The sequence below is a fragment of the Pinus tabuliformis genome, chromosome 3_1 (genome assembly GCF_031772625.1).
Source record: "Pinus tabuliformis cultivar Carrire ecotype Pingquan chromosome 3_1, CPIR1, whole genome shotgun sequence".
In the NCBI taxonomy this organism is placed as follows: Eukaryota; Viridiplantae; Streptophyta; class Pinopsida; order Pinales; family Pinaceae; genus Pinus; species Pinus tabuliformis.
In genome coordinates this window covers 968,254,981-968,273,484 of record NC_142301.1, presented here as the reverse complement: position 1 = coordinate 968,273,484, position 18,504 = coordinate 968,254,981, and the positions used below count along the sequence as shown (strand labels likewise).

The 18,504-nt window shown below is 36.2% G+C and overlaps 1 pseudogene; it reads right to left on the bottom strand.

The window, feature by feature from the left end:
* Positions 1 to 12,205: 12,205 nt before the first annotated feature.
* On the bottom strand, positions 12,206 to 13,295 carry LOC149191043 (serine/threonine-protein kinase BSK1 pseudogene; annotated as a pseudogene).
* Between the last annotated feature and the right edge of the window lie 5,209 nt (positions 13,296 to 18,504).

Below are 18,504 nucleotides of genomic sequence, written 5' to 3'. Positions count from 1 at the left end.
TTCTCACCTCAAGCTTGCCATCAAACATATGAATGGAGTGACCTTGCTGGCGGATGTGGACCAGGGACAACAAGTTTCTCTTCAGTTGTGGGAGATATAGAACATGATGTAGAAGAAAGTCTAGAAGACCAGGCAATTTAAGCCTGATTGTGCCAAGCCCTGATGGCTTGATTTTTGATTGGTTTGCAAAGTATACTGCTCCATCAACATTGTTAGTAACTTATTCAAAAAAAATATTTTCTATGAGGCATGTGGCAAATTGCTCCCGAATCAAGTAACCAATCAATTTTCCAAGAAGCAAGTGAAGCATTAAATAAATCTTCATTTACTCCAATAATACATTGGGCCACAACATAATGAGCGGATTCAGGTGCTTTACCTTTTTCTGTGTCATTATTTTTACCTTTTTGTTGGTTTCTTTGCTGCTCAATTTTGTCCCATGGTAACTTGCATGTAGAGGCATCATGTGATCCATTTCTTTTACAGCATATGCAGTGCAAATCTGACTTTTCTCCTTGAGAATTTCTGCCCCCCTACCTCTGAAATATCTTCCTCTTCCTCTTCGACCACCTCTTCCTATGGAAGAATCTTGAGTAGGATTCTCTTCTTTATGAGCAAGGCACACAACCTCTTCAGAAGATTCAGGGGCTATCTTCTTTCCAAAAGCTTTCTCTCTTTTAGCAAATTTTTTCACAAGAGAGTCAAAGGTAATATCTTTGAGATTTCCATTTGCTTGTAATGACTCAAGATAATTGGAGTAATTAGGATAAAATGCCTTGAGAAAAGAGATAAGAGGAATATCCAATTTGAAATTAGTGGCTTTGATATCATGCGTTATAGACTTTACTTCGGATGTAAGAGCAAGAGGATCATTATTTTACAATTCAAGGGTGAAGAATCTAATCATGAGTTGAACAACTTCAAGTGCAGAACGTGAGTCATAGAGTTCTTTCAGCTTTTGTAAGGCTTTGAAAGCAGTTGAAAATGGCAAAATATGGTGACTCACCTCTTCACTTACAGATGCTGTGATTAATGCATAAGCTTTACTGTTCTTATTTTCCCAAATGGCGAGCTCTTTGTCTGAGGTAGGTTGTTCTAGCTCTTTGTCTCCATCTCCAATATACACACCTTTCCACAACTCATTAAAAATGAGGGTGTGTTTTATCATGCGGGACCACTGAGGATAGTTCTCTTTGCCAGTAAGAACTATTCCCACAATAAATATTATTGAATGCATACTGTAAAAAAAAAGTTTTGCTAGCAAAAAAATCTGTGTACTGTTTTAAAAAAACACTTATTCTGGAAAAATGTGCTTTTGATGTAAAGAAATCATAGGTCAGGTTCTTTTGCACACGATCATCAAAATATAAATAACATTTTATATCCCAACCAACACATTAATCGATTTTTACAAGAGCTCAACCCATATGGTTATTGTAGCAACATTCGACATTCTCCAAAAAACACACACAACCAGTGAGGTGGTGTGGGAAAACAGTATGGCTACCGGTGGAGAGGCATTGCGCATGTATTAAAATGATGTATTAAAAAAAGTGTATTAAAACCATCCAAAATCCACAAACCACGATTGCATACACTTATTCAAATACCTCCTGTGCGTTTATGTATACTAAATGCTGCCTTTTGGAGAAAACATTTAAATATATATCAATGTTATATATATCAAAACAGTGGCTTTAAATATATATCAGTGTTGTATATACCAAAAATACTATGGTGCCAACATGTCAAAAACTGGAGGAACTGTACCAAAACAGGATGCCTTCCACCATGCTTCCGCTGCGCAAGATCTTGAGCACCTCCGCACCTTGTGTGTTAGTGATGCACCTTCAATCACAGTGCCTCCCACTCCAAGGCAGTAAGGTCTATGCAGTAAAATCTGTGTACTGGAACTCCTGCCATACGTGGCCCATTACGGTTTTTTGTGGGAATATTACCATAGTTCAACACAGCTCCAATCAAAGGTCAAATATAAGACATCATTAAAAGAAAACGCTTGTGAAAATAAATATGGATGGTGAAGAAGTAATTTTAGAGGAGGAGATCTATTTGTATCAAGCTCTGAGGACTAATGTAGATAGGGTAGTTGCCACCATATTCAAAACCTCTATCGAGTCCCTGCCATCCATCCTTGCATTGAAATCAGAGAAGAAGCGTGAGGGTAGTACCAAAGGTTTTGCGGCTCACCATAAACTTGGACTGCCAGTTGCAGTTACGTTTTTCTACATCAAAAATGAAAATCAAGAGCACTAATGTTCAACATTTACACACTGGCATTCACACACCAGTGTTCAACGTTCACACACTAGGTCTCTTGACAGAGGGCACAGATTTGAAAAACGTATATGACACTACCTGGAGCAGGCTTCAGGCAACCAAGCAGAATATAGGCAGGAAACTGACACTAGGAGTTACACAAAAACTAATTTCGGGAGCTGGCTCTAATACCATGTCAGACCAGGCAGTAACTTCTCAAAATAATTCGTTGATTTCATTTAGGTTGGTGTTTATTATATACATGAGGGAGAGACTGTTCATTTCATCTCCCAGTGACTATTCATATTCTCTATTATTTATTTACATCAATTTCAGTTATTCACCCAATCCTGATGATTAGGTGTCAATAGAGACATTGTTGAGGAAATTCTATCTAATATAAGGCTTGTACTTTTAGTCATATTTGTTATCTTAAGTCTAACTCTTACGACGTATTCAGTGAGTTTTGGTTGTTGCTTCATTCATACATTTTGATAATGGTTTATTAACTTTTTTTTCTTCCAACAAAATAGTTTTCTATTTTCGTTACAATTATTATGATATACTTTCTAAATGTCTCCATTATGACCTAGGGTTTTCCTTTTATCCCCTTTTTTTGCAAGTAGGAAGAAATTTTGGGGTTAATGTACTCATGCATACGTGTGTAGGTGGATTTTTAGGCCCAATATTTTAAACCTCACTTTCATACTTTGTTTTTCTTTTTCATTCACAACATGCGTATCATTACTATGTTTAATAGCATACATTTAACAACATATTTTAAGTGAACACAATTTGATTCATGAGAAATTCATATGATTTAACAATAAAAAGTAACAAGAAAAAAACGTGGTTATGGTGGTTTGGTTGCAGTGTTCCTCCAGGACCACCCGACTGAATATGCCACCCTTCTAACTAGAAACCTCCTATCTAGCTTCCTAGTGTAGAGAAATTACATAGGTTCCCTTGCCCTCCTAGCCCATGTCCAGACCGTAGTTGTAGTGTGTTCAAGTTCTTAGAGACAACACACTCTCGATGCCCCACTTCCTTCCCCCCACTTTTCCATGCCAAAATGGTTTCCCATCCCCCACCCACCACCCTAATTAGTGGCACCTAATTCTCATTCACGATCCTCTAGCCACTAACACCTTACCTCTTGCACCTACCCCATTACACCCCTCACCCCAATTAATACCTTATGTGGTTAAGTCATTTACCCACCCCTTTAATGCAATTAAAAACTAATATAACCTTTTAAAGGTGTAGGTGGATTTTTAAGCCCAAAATTTTGAAGCTTGTTTAGATACCACATCTGAGATCTCCTTTTATGGGTCTCAATCTTGTAAAAAAAACTTAGTAAAAAAAAAAAAATTGTTTATTTCAGTTGCATACTCAGTTTTTATTTTTCATTCACAACATACTTATGGTTACTATGTTTAATAGCATAAATTTAAGAAACACATTTTAAATGAACACCATTTGATTCATAAGAAATTCATATAATTTAACAAGAAAAACACTTGGTTACGGTGGCTCGGAGCAGTGTTCCTCCTATGACCACTTGATTGAATATCCTAATGTTGTTCAGTTGTAGTGTTCCTCTTGTGACCACCCAACTAAATACGCCACCCTACCAACTAGAAATTGCCTGTCTAGCTTTCTAGTGCAAAGAAAGCCTATACAAAATCCATAAGTTCCATTTCCCTCCTAACGCATGTCCATACCGTAATCGTAGTGTATTCGAGTTCTTAGACACAACAGCCTCTCATTCCCCCTTCTCAAAATCCACTTCCCTATTCAAAACTCTGTTTTTCCTTCCATCGACCCTCCTTTCCCCCACTTTTCCATGAACAAATGATATCCCATTTGAAACTTAAAGAAAAAAAACAAAGTTTTGCACTTACCTCCCATGAAAAAACACACAGATAACAGCTAACTTTTCATCGAAATCTAACCCGTGGACCCTCATTTTACATGTATTATATAGAATAACATATCAAGCTTAGATCCACAATGTTTGGGGAAATTAAAATTACAAAATATTATAAAATATCAAGATCCAAAATAAATTGATCTAAAAGCTTCCTCATCCATATTTAGTTTGTTGTCAAGTTGAATTGATAAGATGGCTTTCCAACTGCAAGTTGACTGGCATTTTTCTAAAAATAGAAAAAAAAATGTGGCAAATTTCTGAAGAAAAAAAAGGGATTCAAATATCATTCAACTGTTCCAAAACATGATACATGTTGCAAAACTGAAAGAGGTTTTTGTAAATCAACTTTTTCCCAACAAAAACCTCTTTTGGTTTTCTGAAATTCATCACCACCTTATCAAAAATCATGCCCAAACTTAATGACTAAAAAAATCATCAAATATTTAAATCTTCGACGAAGGGTTGCAAAGATTCCTTCATATCCACCAACCATGATAGCTAGGTTTGAACGAGAGGTTTTCGAAAATTGGTCCATTCTTGCAAAAAACTTCTTTTGGTTTTCATGAATTCGTTTCCAACTGTTCAGAAACTCTGCTTAAAGACGGTGACTAAAACAAAGAAAAATAATGTTGTTGTAGGCGATGAAAAATGATTTTGTAGTGGACCTGTATGCGTTGAAAAATGATTTCACAACACCCCTACGAAATGAAAATTATATAGCCTTGAGAAATGAAACTTAGTTTGGATTATCTTTAACATTTGGATTGGTCAATAATTTATACAAAATCTTAAAATATCTCTCTATCCATAAAATTATTGACTTGTAGCCCAAACTAATTCAAAGTTGTTTTAAAATGACTTTCACCTCAAACTTCAAAAGTAACTGAACTAAGCTAGAGTTTACTTTTTTCAAAGGATTTATTAACTTTTGAAAATGTTAAAAATAGTGCTAACAACATCAATACTTTCTATGTGTGTATTTAATATTGCATCATAATGGCATATTAAGTGTATCAAAATATAAAAGTTTCACATCTTATAGACATCATCTATGTTTCAAAATACATAGATTTTGCATCATGTTAGGTTACTTTTTGTTCGTTTAAAAACTTGATGGTAAATGGATCAATAGAGAGGATGTAGAAAGGATCAGCAAGGCCAAGGCTTATGGTTAAGATGATGAATAAGGTGCTTAAGGACTAGTTAGGTCTATAGCCATCTTCTCGATTGAATTTATTGTGGTGCTTTTAGATTTCAATGACTAAAAGGATAATGCAAGAGGTGTAACAGGGAGCTAAGGCCAAGATTTTAGTTTGATTGTAAAAAGTTAAATTATTAGAGATAAAATAAATGTTCAAAGATTTAGTGATGCAATTGTGGTTGGTGTCATCTATATGTTCCTTGACACAATCCTTAAAATATGGCCCAATTTGACCAATAGTAAATAAACAAAAATATTAATAAATTCAAATTCAAATTGCGAATAATGTTATATTATATACTTAAAAGTTACAAAACATTGTACTTAAAACATATAAAGCATATATAAATCTTACTAATTATAAATATTACCAAAAATAATTACACGTAACCTTTAATGACCAACTAGATACTAGAGGGTGCATGTCCTCTTGCAATACGAAAACTTTACCCATTATTAATTTTCATAAATATTAATATTTAATATAAATAGTTTAAAAAATATATAACATATTATATTTAATTACCTACTATTAATTTTCATAAATATTAATATTTAATAATAGTTTAAAAAATATATAACATATTATATTTAATTACGGATTATTAGCCGTAAATTAATTTTCATAAATATTCATATTTAATATATAGTTTGAAAAAATATATATTATATTATATTTGTAATAAAAATCACCAACTTTCAGAACAATTACAGGAAAACAAACCAACTTCTAAAACAATTATAAGAAAAGCTAATTAAATTGGATTTATAAAATAGTACAAGAATAAGTATCACCAACTTCTAAAACAATTTCCCATAAAACAAATTAAATTGAATTTATAAAATAGTACAAGAATTAGTATGGCTCACTATTTCGATGGATGCAATCACTTATATTCGATAATCTAAGAACATTGCACCAGGTTGGTGGATGTAATCACATTTTTTAGCACTTAATGAAAGAGGCCCTACATTGGAAGTTGGACTAGGAGATGTAGCCCAGGATAGGGGTGAACTCTTTTATCATGTTTTGTGTTATGTGTTTTATATATGCTTATTTTGTCTTTGTTTGACTGTAAGTGATGGTTAAAATTACTTTTTTTTATGTGTTTAGTAAATTGATCCTCTACCAAAAACACATAATTTTCACTTACAAATTGTTAAAAATCTTCAAGTTCACATATTTAGATTAAGGATAATGTAAGAGGTGTAACAAAGAGCTAAGGCCAAGATTTTAGTTTGTTTGTTAAAAAAAATATTAGAACTAAAATAAACGTTCAATAACGAAAGATTTAGTGATGCAGTTGTGGTTGGTGTCATCTATATGCTCCTTGACACAATCTTTAAAGAATTGCCCAATTTAACCAATGTAAACTTTTCCCCAAAAGGAAAAACATTGTAATATACATTTATTGTAAATATACAAAAATATTAATATATTCAAATTCATTCTTGGGGGTATTTTTAATGTATTTTTTTTCTATATTTCATTCTTTGGGGTATTTTTAATGTATTTTCACTATATTATCATGCTACTAATGATTATGTAAGGAGTTTTTGGTGTTCTATTGGAAAAGGACATGAATTTTGTATCACGTTTCATTATGACTTCACGTATACTTTTAAAAATAGGATTTGGGTCAGGATTCACATTTATATTGCCACTACATTTTTTTATCTTTCCCATATCGTTTCAATGTGCTTTAGGTCTAACACTATCAGGTTGCAACATTAACCATGCCTTTTTGTATGTCGTAATTTGTGTGGTAAAATATATCCTTCATGGGTGCCTTAGATTAGCACTCGATTTTTGCCTTGGTGCCCATGATATGTTCATTTTTAGGTATATGAATCCTCTTTAGATCCCACCATGACATCAAACTTGAGCCTCATGCCTCTCTTTGTCTTTTATTTCTCGCCATTTATTACCCTTATAGGGGGATCCCCACTCTTTTTATTGTTGATTTTTGGTCACCTATACCTATGGTATTCAATGTCTTGCTAGATTTTATCGTAGCATTACTTGCCTTCATCACACTTCCCACCTTTGTAGACATGCTCAATCTCTTTCCTTCACATCAACCTTACTTCCATCTTGCAACCTGTCTCACCCTTTCAGAGAGTTCATTGCAATGAGTAGATTTCCATATCCATACACTTCGCCATTTTCTCTTGCTTTTCTTAGGAAAATTTTGTTATCATAGGAACTAAATCCATACAATGATACCACTTTTCTATCTGGAATTAGCATTATTTTGGTCTTATTTTCACACTCATTAAATAATGAAAACCCCGAGCTTCTTTTTCACTCTTTTCATGCTCATTAAATCACTTGAAGATGTCAAATTCTTTCCATTCTTTCCTACTTGTTAGTCAAGAGTAAGTTCGGCGAGCAAGCTCTTCCCTATTCTCATGTTCATTAAACCACAAGAAAGACACAAGTGTACTTTTATCTCTTTTTCTACCTCACTATTAAACTCATGAAAAGACATTCATTTGAGTATTCTTTTAACTATTTTTCAATCTCATCAAAACTGAATTAAAAAGACACTATTAAGCTCACTTATATTCTCTTTCATGCGCATTAAACTTTAAAGGGGATCATCTATACAAAAAGAGAAAAGGGTGGAAGAGCCTATTTCTCTTCATTTTATCATGGTCATTGTGACTCCCTTGAACATGGCACTTGTTTGGGTCATCCTCTTACATTTTGTCATTTCCTGGATTTAGAACCACATCATTAGCATAGTCACTCTATTATTGAGTCAATATCTCACCCTATTGGTTACCCTTCTAGTCTCTAGGTTGTTGTGATGCCTCTTATGTCAGCACTATGTTTGTATGGTATTATTCAGTCCAAGTTGTCAAGTTCACACTTGTGTCATGTTGTTATATGTTCAAGGGAAGTCCTGGTGTCAATTTCATGTTGAATGGTGGGGGCTACATCAAGGGCCTCTTTTGATGGATCTATTCCCATCATTGCCAACACCTTATTTAGGGTGTATATATAGAAACAATCTATTACCTTGGAGCTTTTCATCCTCAGTGGAAGTCTTCATCGTTTTTGATAGTGGGTTTCCCTTACTAGTCCATGCTGACCAAATTTATAAGTGCTCGACATAAGTTCATTTGAATTCAAACTCGATAGATTATGTTAGATAAATTGGGAACCATTTTCATTAGTGGTGGTCTTCCTCATGTCTGTTAAAGGGATCCCTTACCAGTTGATAATTGGATAGTCTCCCCACATGCCCGACATCATCTCATTCATTTGCATGTAGTGATTCATACAATTGGGATGAGCCAAAGACCTTGAGGCATGGGGCTATCTCACTCAAGCACATTGCCTACCCCAAGCTACGTTGGAGAATGTATTATGTACTTTGAGGGCCATCATTTGGGCACCAACATTGGTATCTGTAGCCCTACTAATATCTATTATGGCAATGACATACATTGTATTATGATCAGTCCTCGATGACATGAGTTTGTAATATGTTGTCTGGGTGACCATGCTCTATTCTTTTAGTATCTTTTATGGGTATACCTACCTTGGCGATATATATTATATGTATTTGTCTATGGATTTTTTAGTCTTTAACACCTATCAATGCAGATGTGATGCTTAGAATTATCTTCATGCTCCGCCAAAGCAGAGGAGCGAGTCCTGCCATGCTTGATGTCAGCAGCATGCTCACAAATCCTTGGAGTAATTGAGCTAGTTTATATATATATATATATATATATATATATATATATATATATATATGTTTATTTATTTATTTATTTATTTATTTTCACTTGTGTATATTTTGTTTTATTTTATTTATTTTTCCATTAATTATTTTTAATTTATTTTATTTTATTTCCATTAGTTATTTTATTTATCAAATGATCTTGTCTCGATTAGGGTCTTAACTGGTTTTTATAATTTTTGACTCCCCTCCTTTAATGTTTGACTTTGATTATTTATTTATTTATTTTAAAAGCTAACTATTTAATATGGCAATTACTTACTAATATTTGTCTTTAATAAATTAATAAACTAATATCACAATTTAAATATTATTTTTAAAAAACTAGTCATTTAATATAGCCATTACATATTAATATATTAATAAATTAATATCTTATTTAAATATTATTTTCCAAGAACTAGTAATATTTGGTTTTAATAAATTAACTTAAATATTATTTTTCAAAAACTAGTCGTTTAATATAGCTGTTACTTATTAATATTTTTAATAAATTAATGAAATAATATCATTATTTAAATATTTTTTCAAAAACTAACTATTTAATATAGTTGTTACATATTAATATTTTAATAAATTAATAAGCTAATATTTTTATTTAAATATTATTTTTCAAGAACTAGTAATATTTGGTTTTAATAAATTAATTTAAATATTATTTTTCAAAAACTAGTTGTTTAATATAGCCGTTACCTATTAATATTTTTAATAAATTAATGAAATAATATCATTATTTAAATATTTTTTTCAAAAACTAGCCGTTTAATATAGTCGTTACTTAATAATATTTGTTTTTAATATATTAATAAATTAATATTATAATTTAAACATTATTGTTCAAATATAGCCGTTACTTGAAATTATGTCTCTACATTGCTCTCTATTTAAGCCTTTGCCATGGTCTGCCTCTTCATCTGGTCCAGATGATGATCCACACTTGTTGGTTCAAAACGCATCAGCCAGAAAGTTCTCTCATGTGATTTCTACCCAAAGACTTCGTTTAATTCATTATGGATCACAGAAGCTTGAATACAGAAATTACTACCCTATACGGAAGGATTGCGAATGTTAGTTAGAATTTTGCATTGTTAATGTTCAAGCACAAATATGTTGAAGAACCTAAAGCATTTCTAGGATATGAATCAACTTTGAAATATGATACCGTTGAGGTTTCTAATTCATGTGATAAGATGTTTCAAGATTCTAACAAGTTGCCTCCTAAAAGGGGTAAACAAAATGAAGTGCGATTGGAGCATGTTGCTTCATTGTTGAACATTGGTATGAACAAGAAGCCAATGTTAAAGCATGCAGAGGTCAAAACGCAAATGCAAAGGCTATTTTACAAAGAAGAAATTTGTCCCAAAACATCTTCCTTTGGGTTTCATAATTTTTTGGCTTTGAAGAAGGATGGTGCATGGCGATGGCGATTACATTTGGTCAAGAATCAAGCCAAGTGCAATGCTAGAAATGCTAAGCATCATCATGACGACAATGTTCGAGGTGAAAGGAACTTAAAATTGTTTAAGTTTCCATTGATTGAACACCGAGGAGGGAATGCTCAGATTCTTTCAAGGGAAGTTTTTTGTTCTACATATCTTGGAAAATTGTAGAAAGATGTCATCTTTGACAGCAAGATAAGGACTCCAATATCAGGGAAAGTGTTGTACTTTCATGAAAAGATCAAAGAGACAAATGAAATCAAAGCTTATTAGCTACTCCAAACTCTTGAGGTTGAACCCCCAAAGAGGCATCATTCGAATCCACTCATTTTTGCACACTCACACCTAGGAATTCCAACACAACTAGCTTAGGAGGAAGCCACAACACACCGTCATGGGATATACTTTCATTCCATCCTTCCTGAAACACCTCAATTTAATCAGAGATAAGGGGGCCCTATACTCTGAAATAATCAGCTCGAATATTGTCGAGACCCCACCATCAATGACTCCCGCTGAAAAAATTAGTTCAAACCCCTGAAAATGTGACAGGGCCAAATCATATTATAATAAAATCTCATTCAAAGACAAATCCTCACTAGATTTTGGAAAAAAAAAAAATTAGTCGTCGAAACCCGTGGAGACAGAAGAAGATTGATGTCATTGAAACTTACCACCCCACTGCTTCAAACAATATCATTGAGCCCTCTAGATAGCTAAAGGTGAGATACAAATAATACAAAGGTCTAGAAAATAAATATTTTATTTATTAAATACATTTAAAAATATATAATTAATAACTATCTTATTATTTTTAAATAAACTGCTACTAACTCACGTAAACAACAAATATCCAAAATACTATAAATCGTTAATTAAGCGGCAATTATATATGCCCACAAAATCAACCATCTAAACAACAAATATTCTAACATTAATTATATACCCACAAAATCAAAATACACCGCCCCACTCAATGAATTCCCAGCCTATTTATTTTTCAGCCGACGACATGCACCCCATGCAAAGAGCCGATGTCCCCATGGCGACCTATAAACTGATAAGAAATGCAGAAGACAGAAGTTTGGACCAAACACATGGGAGCTCACAGGTGCAGATCACCAAGAGCTCCCTCTAGCAAATGCATTCGCTTCACCTTATTCATTAATCATCATTTTAATAGATACATAGGCAAAAACAGATTCCTAATTAATAGGAACTGAATGTCAAATAAAGAGCAAATCATAACTACGTAACCTATTCTCCATTAATTTCTAACATCCCCCCTTAATGGAGAAAAGGATTTTTAAACACACCTAAAATGTCCCTAAACAAATCAAACTTCAGTCTTCTTAGTGGCTTAGTGAATTGTAGTTCCTGTGTCCTTGGACACCGAAGGAGATTGAGATAGCGAATCGAAGGATTCATGCATAGGCGATTGTTCTCCTCTTATTTCTTCAATCATCTTCACAACATGACTCATCTTTGGGCGTTGCTCAGGGGGCACGGACACACGGACCATTGCGATTTGAAGCATGCCCACCATTTCCTCCTCGATGTTCTTGTACCTCATGAGTTCTAGATCAAATACCTCGGCTGTCTACTCTTGGAAAGATAACTCATTAGTACCTTCATCATCCTTGTAATGCATCATGACCATTATCTGATGCATTGCAGTCAAATCCATTCTAGCACAGGCTTCTCCCAACTGAGAAAGTGGAATTTGTGGAGATGGCGGTGTTGCTTCCTGTCTTGTTATAGCCATCATGACATGAGATGGTACCTCTGACCTCTGCTGCAGAGGTGTCAAAACAGCTACAAGTATCTTTGGATTAGGCCTCTCACGTGGCTCATATTGTAAACAACGTGAAGCAATGCACACAAGCTCAGTTCCTTCTTCTGTTGGAAATTTCCCTTCTAAGTGGGAATCCATTGGTAGTAGCATATTTTTTTTCTGTATCAAATCAAGAGCATGGCTGGGAGGAATGTGCTTTCCACTTAAGAGATCCAAAAGAACAGTTCCATAACTGTAGATAGCGCTTTCAGGTGTGACCCTTCCAGTTCTTAGATATTCAGGAGGTGTGTAGGCAAGATTTGTGTTGTAGCTCTTTCCATCTCTGCTGTTTTTCATAAGCCCGAAGCATGAAAGACGAGGGTCCCCCTCCTGATCAAAAGGCACCCTGTAGGCATTTAAGTCATGGTACAGGGGTCGGCCTTCATTACTACAATGCTCTAAGGCTTGAGCAATGTAAAGGGCAACTCTCAAACGCATAGCCCATTCCATTGTCTGCTTCTCCCAGTGAAAAAGATGTTTTACAAGTGTGTCATTAGGCATGTACTCTGCAACTAAAAGTCGTTCATCTCCTTTACAGCAATACCCTATTAAATTGACCAGTCTCTCATGCCGCAGCCGCCCAACTCCCCAGGCTTCATCCACAAACTGTTTGGCATCAGGCCAAGCTACGTTGGGAAACTTTTTCACTGCAATCCACCGATTGCTATCCATCCTTCCCTTATAGACAACATTGGGAGCCTTCTCTCCACTTTCGGACACAATATTATCAGAATTGAAGTAATTTGTAGCAGCTCTGAGCTCCTCAAGAGAATACTCTGTGAATGGTGGAATAGAATTAGGTTTAGGATCATCTCCATTTTCTTCAGGCCTCGTGATTTCTACAACCTATTCCTTGGGAGGGGGTGAGAGATAATGCCTTGAAGGGCAACAACCCATGCTTTCGTTGCGCAACTCTGATCCACGCCCAGTGAAGTTGAAATCTGTAGAATTGGTAACTAGCGGTACAGGCACCTTCATTCTCGTTGTCTAGTCAAGCGGAGTTCTCCCAGGACCACGATGCCACTGATTTTCAGCAGACTTATTTGACGCCATCAAGGCTTGCTGAGGCATACTTTTCACATCCAACTTGTAGAGTCCTCCTATGTGAATACCTGTAGCAATGGGCTTCATCTGATCCAACAAATCTTTAATAATGCAATAAGATTTAAAAAATTCTACCTTGAGGTCCTGATCTGTAATCTTGGACACAGAAATCAGGTTCTTCTTGATGCCAGGAACGTACCACACATCAGATATATTCCTGATCTTACCATCAGGCAGAGTAACAAGGACATCTCCATGTCCCTTGATCTCGTACCCACTATTATCTCCAAGATAGAATTTTACTCCAGTGTTGGATTCTTTAAAATTTCTGAACCATTGCTTTTTACCTGACATATGCGAGGAGGCTCCAGAATCCACGATCCAAATATTGATTCATCCTCCTCAGTAGCAGTGTCACCCTCGGCCATAAATAGTCTAACATCCAGATTTTGATCTGGGTCTGAATCTGCATCTGCATTTGCCAAATGCCCTGCATGCCTTTTCTGATTGTACCTCTAGATTTGCCTTCTTCTTGCGACAAAATTTAGCAATATGGCCTATCTTACCACAATAAAAACATTCAGGAGCAGAGTCATTTCTATACGAGGTCATACCTTGTGGTGTCATTTCTGATGTGTTGCCCCTCCTCTGATCAGCCATCGTTCTCCCTTTTGGCTTGAACTTTGTTATCAATGCAAGATCTGGATCTTGAGGCTTGAGAGACGACCTCCTTTCCTCTTCATGTAGCAAAATTCAAGTAAGCTCTTCAAAACTTGGAGGCTTTTCCCTTGCATTCAATCCAGTTATAAACATATGATAGTCATCTATCATACAGTTCATGGTGATTGTCACCAGATCATCATTTGCCACGGTTTGACCGATATCAGATAGTTTATCTTTAAATTCCTTTATCCGAGATAAGAATGACGAAACAGACTCATTCTCCTCCATCTTGATTGAGAGGATTTTCTTCCTGAGGAACAAGGTTCGGATGGTGTTCTTGATTTCATACATGTCTTTGAGAGTTTTCCAGATCTCATTCGCTGTCTTGCAATCCCAAATATGAGGGATGATGCAATCTTTAACTGACAATTTTAGTAGGACCTTTGCCTTCAGCTCCCTTTTCTCCCATTCTTGATTTGTTGCATTCGTTCCACCATTTGCAACAGTTGGCTTACCTTCATCACCGATAACAATGATGTAGGTATTCTGACCTTCAAGCAAAGTCTGAAGCTTGAATTTCCAATTTATGTAATTGGAACCATCCAATTTGCTGCTTTCATTTAAATAATCTGCCATTTGAGAATTCATCTTGAAAAAAAATCTTAAGGCAGAGGCGAAGGCCCACTTTGGAAATCAACAACAACTCCTCTGGCTGGCCCGTAACAGCGAGTCCACTCTGTCGCGCTCTGTCACACAGAAGAGTCTATCTTGATCTTGCTTCTTTCCTAACGGTTAAAGATGAATCTGAAAGGAAAGCACACCACCTCGATCCACACCACAACTTCAGGCAAACATAAGAGGTGCGATCTACCTCATCACCGATCCTCGATCTCCACCCTCCTCAGGCAATCAACATTCATAGGGCCACCGATCGACCCAGATCTACCGCTCTCCCAGGGTCAACGTTGTGTCTCCTCAAACCAACGCTTCTGTCAAAGTTGCACCAGCAACAAAAGTCATAGCAGAATTTCCTCCAAACACAAGTTCGCAAGAAAAAAAAACTGATGAAGACCAACTCCAATGATGAGACTTAGCAACTCCTGGACCTTAGATCATGATATGGTATACAATAACAACAATGGTAGTGTCGACACCTCGAATGCCTTGTCCAGAACTCTTGAAAGGCTAATTGACAATCTGACAGATCCACTCCCAATGGACTGGGGGCCTTCTTCAGATTCCTAATCGGTGCAACATAATCTCCTCACGGCTAGCAGGTCCATACGACCCTCAGCGACTCTCGGTTAATTGCCACGCTCTGCTCCACAGATCCACTACTTTTGATCTGATCCTGCCTCCTTCACGGCTAAGTTGAAGGCAACTCCACACCGCCGATGCAAAAGATGCCAAACAGATTATTTAAATCTGCCACATTGAAACAGTCTCGACTGTCAACCTCCAATGCACTGAGGTCTCACTTCAGAAGAGGTCTCGAAAGAAAACGTAGATCTACACAAGAACGACTTCTGATCTCCCTAGAGGGCTGCCACTATCTCTTCACAAAAGAGGCAACCACACAACACACAGGCCTCTGACCTATTGCTCCGATACCATGATAAGAAATGCAGAAGACAGAAGTTTGGACAAACACACGGGAGCTCACAGGTGCAGATCACCAGGAGCTCCCTCCAGCAAATGCATTCACTTCACCTTATTCATTAATCATCAGGAATTAAATAGATACATAGGCAAAAACAGATTCCTAATTAATAGGAACTGAATGTCAAATAAAGAACAAATCATAACTACGTAACCTATTCTCCAATAATTTCTAACATAAACATGCGAGGCTCGGCTCAAAAAAACACATCCAACAATTATTACAAGAAAAGTTTTGCAGATCAAAATCGAAGGAGTTAACACATTGACTGCGCAGTCGGGTCCTCTGACTATTGCCTTCTCTTTTAGCAATTTGCTAACAAGCAAGCATTCGAATGGACGACACATACCGTAATGAAGACAACAATGCATCCAAATCCATAGATAGCTCACCCGGTAAGGATGCTTCAGTGCACGGAGATTTTTCGGAAAAACACTCTATATGCGATTCAGCAGGACTTTTCCGAAAAGTTCAAACAAAGCAATTTGGTGTAGGTGTGCACACAGAAGACATAGTCCAATCTGTACAACACACAGGTTTAATTGGCGTTGTAATAAAAGTTTCCGATGATTCTGATTCTGATTCAGAGGAGGATGAGAGTCAAGACGTGTCTATTCCAGAAGGCTCTGCACGGATTTTTTGGACAAATTTTTCGGAGAGTACGGAGAAAGCCGATGAGCTTGAGGTGATTGACAGGGCGATATTCCAGGGTGATATTGTGGCAACGGCTTCAGATCCATCTGGACAGAGAGGAATCGTAGTTAACGTGGATGTTACAGTGGATTTATTAAGTCCCACATCAGTTAATGCTAAAAGAAACGTTTCCAGCGGAGATCTTCAGCGAATAAGGGCGTTTATGCCCGATGATTATGACATTCATGGACCTTGGGTGGGAAGAGTCGGTGAAGTGGTTGATAATGTGACTGTGTTATTTGATGATGGATCAAAATGCGAAGTAATGAAGGCTGAACCCGACCGCCTTATTCCAATCCCCTATAATCTCCGTTATCCTTACTTTCCAGGGCAGCGTGTCCGGGGCAGTTCATCGGCAGTTTTCGAGAATGCTCGATGGTTGTGTGGTACATGGAAAAAAAGTAACAAGGAAGGTACAGTAGGCAATGTGGAAGTGGGATTAGTTTCCGTGGATTGGATTGCTGCAGCAAATCCTGATTGCAATTCCCTGACTCCTGTAGAGAAACAGGTCCCTAAAGAGCTACAACGATTGTCTTGTTTTTCAGACGTTTATTGGCAGCTAGGCGACTGGTGTCTGCTTCCAGCATCTGAAAGGAGAATGGTAGAAGTTACTATGCCTGTCACAGATGACACTGTTGCCCACAAAAAAGATAATGTGCTATTTGTGGGCAATAAAAGGACTAGGGTAGATGTCATATGGCAAGATGGTACAAGGGCATATGGTGTAGATTCTACAACCTTGATTACCATCAAAGATGCTGGGGATCATGACTTCTTTTCTGAACAGTATGTAGTGGAAAAAGGTTCGGACGATGATGATTGCGAGGCTTCTGAATCAAGACGACGAGTAGGAATCATGAAAAATGTGGATTCAAAAAAACGCATAGCAAGAGTAAGGTGGTTGAAAGCGGTGGATTGTCCACAAGATACACTAGAATTTGATGGAGAGGAGTCAGTAAGTGTGTATGAGCTTGCTTACCATCTATATTATAACTACTTTGTTGCGGCCATCGTTATACGTCCTCACTCTCTGGGGTTTGGGGAAGCAGATCAAGTGCTTGGCATTGTGGATCAGTTGGGTGACCACATAGAATCTAGGGATGAAATAGGACACAAAAACGTTGTTGAGACTGCAGATCTATCTACAAACCAGAAAGTTCTGAAGAAAACTCAAAAGGCAGAGGTCGACAACAATATTGAAGAATCTTATCTATCGTGTATTGGTAACGCCATAGGTGTTAAAGATGGATACATAGAGGTAGCATGGGCAGACGGAACATTGTCAAAGGTATGTTATTTTCTTGTTTCCTTATAGTGGAATATTACAAAGGAATGTATTTTCATTGTCTGCTGAAGTACTATCCCTTACATAGGAATGTATTTTCATTGTCTCCCTTATCTGAGAAATTGATCACGCTACCTTTATTAGTCTCAATATACGGAGATTTTGTGTAGAAAAGATTTATCTCTTTAAATATGCATTTCACTGCATCCAAGATATGAATTCCAACATTACATAAGAAGAACAATTGGCTCTTTGGTTACAATATGAAATATGAAACTACTTTGATAGTATGATAACCTAAAGGTTATTTTTATTTTTATTTTTTTGTAAATGTAGATGGCACCTCGACAAATATGTGTGGTTTATAGTGATGATGAAGAAGAAGATGATGATAAAGATAGGACTGCTGAAGAAGATAATATGGAACAGAGAAATGAGGAAAATACAGTGCTACACATTGATATGGAGCAGACAAATGAGGAAAATACAGTGCTAGACATTGATATGGAGCAGAAAAATGAAGAAAATACAGCGCTAGACATTGATATGGAGCAGACAAATGAGGAAAATACAGTGCATAGCTTGTCTAGCAGTAGTTGTCATGAGCCAGGGCAATTTAAACATTTTGATAGTATAAGTGACGCTATGGATCACTTTTATCAGAATGAAACAATACAGGTACATTTATCAAAGGGCATGCTTTTCTCATTCCATTTGGTG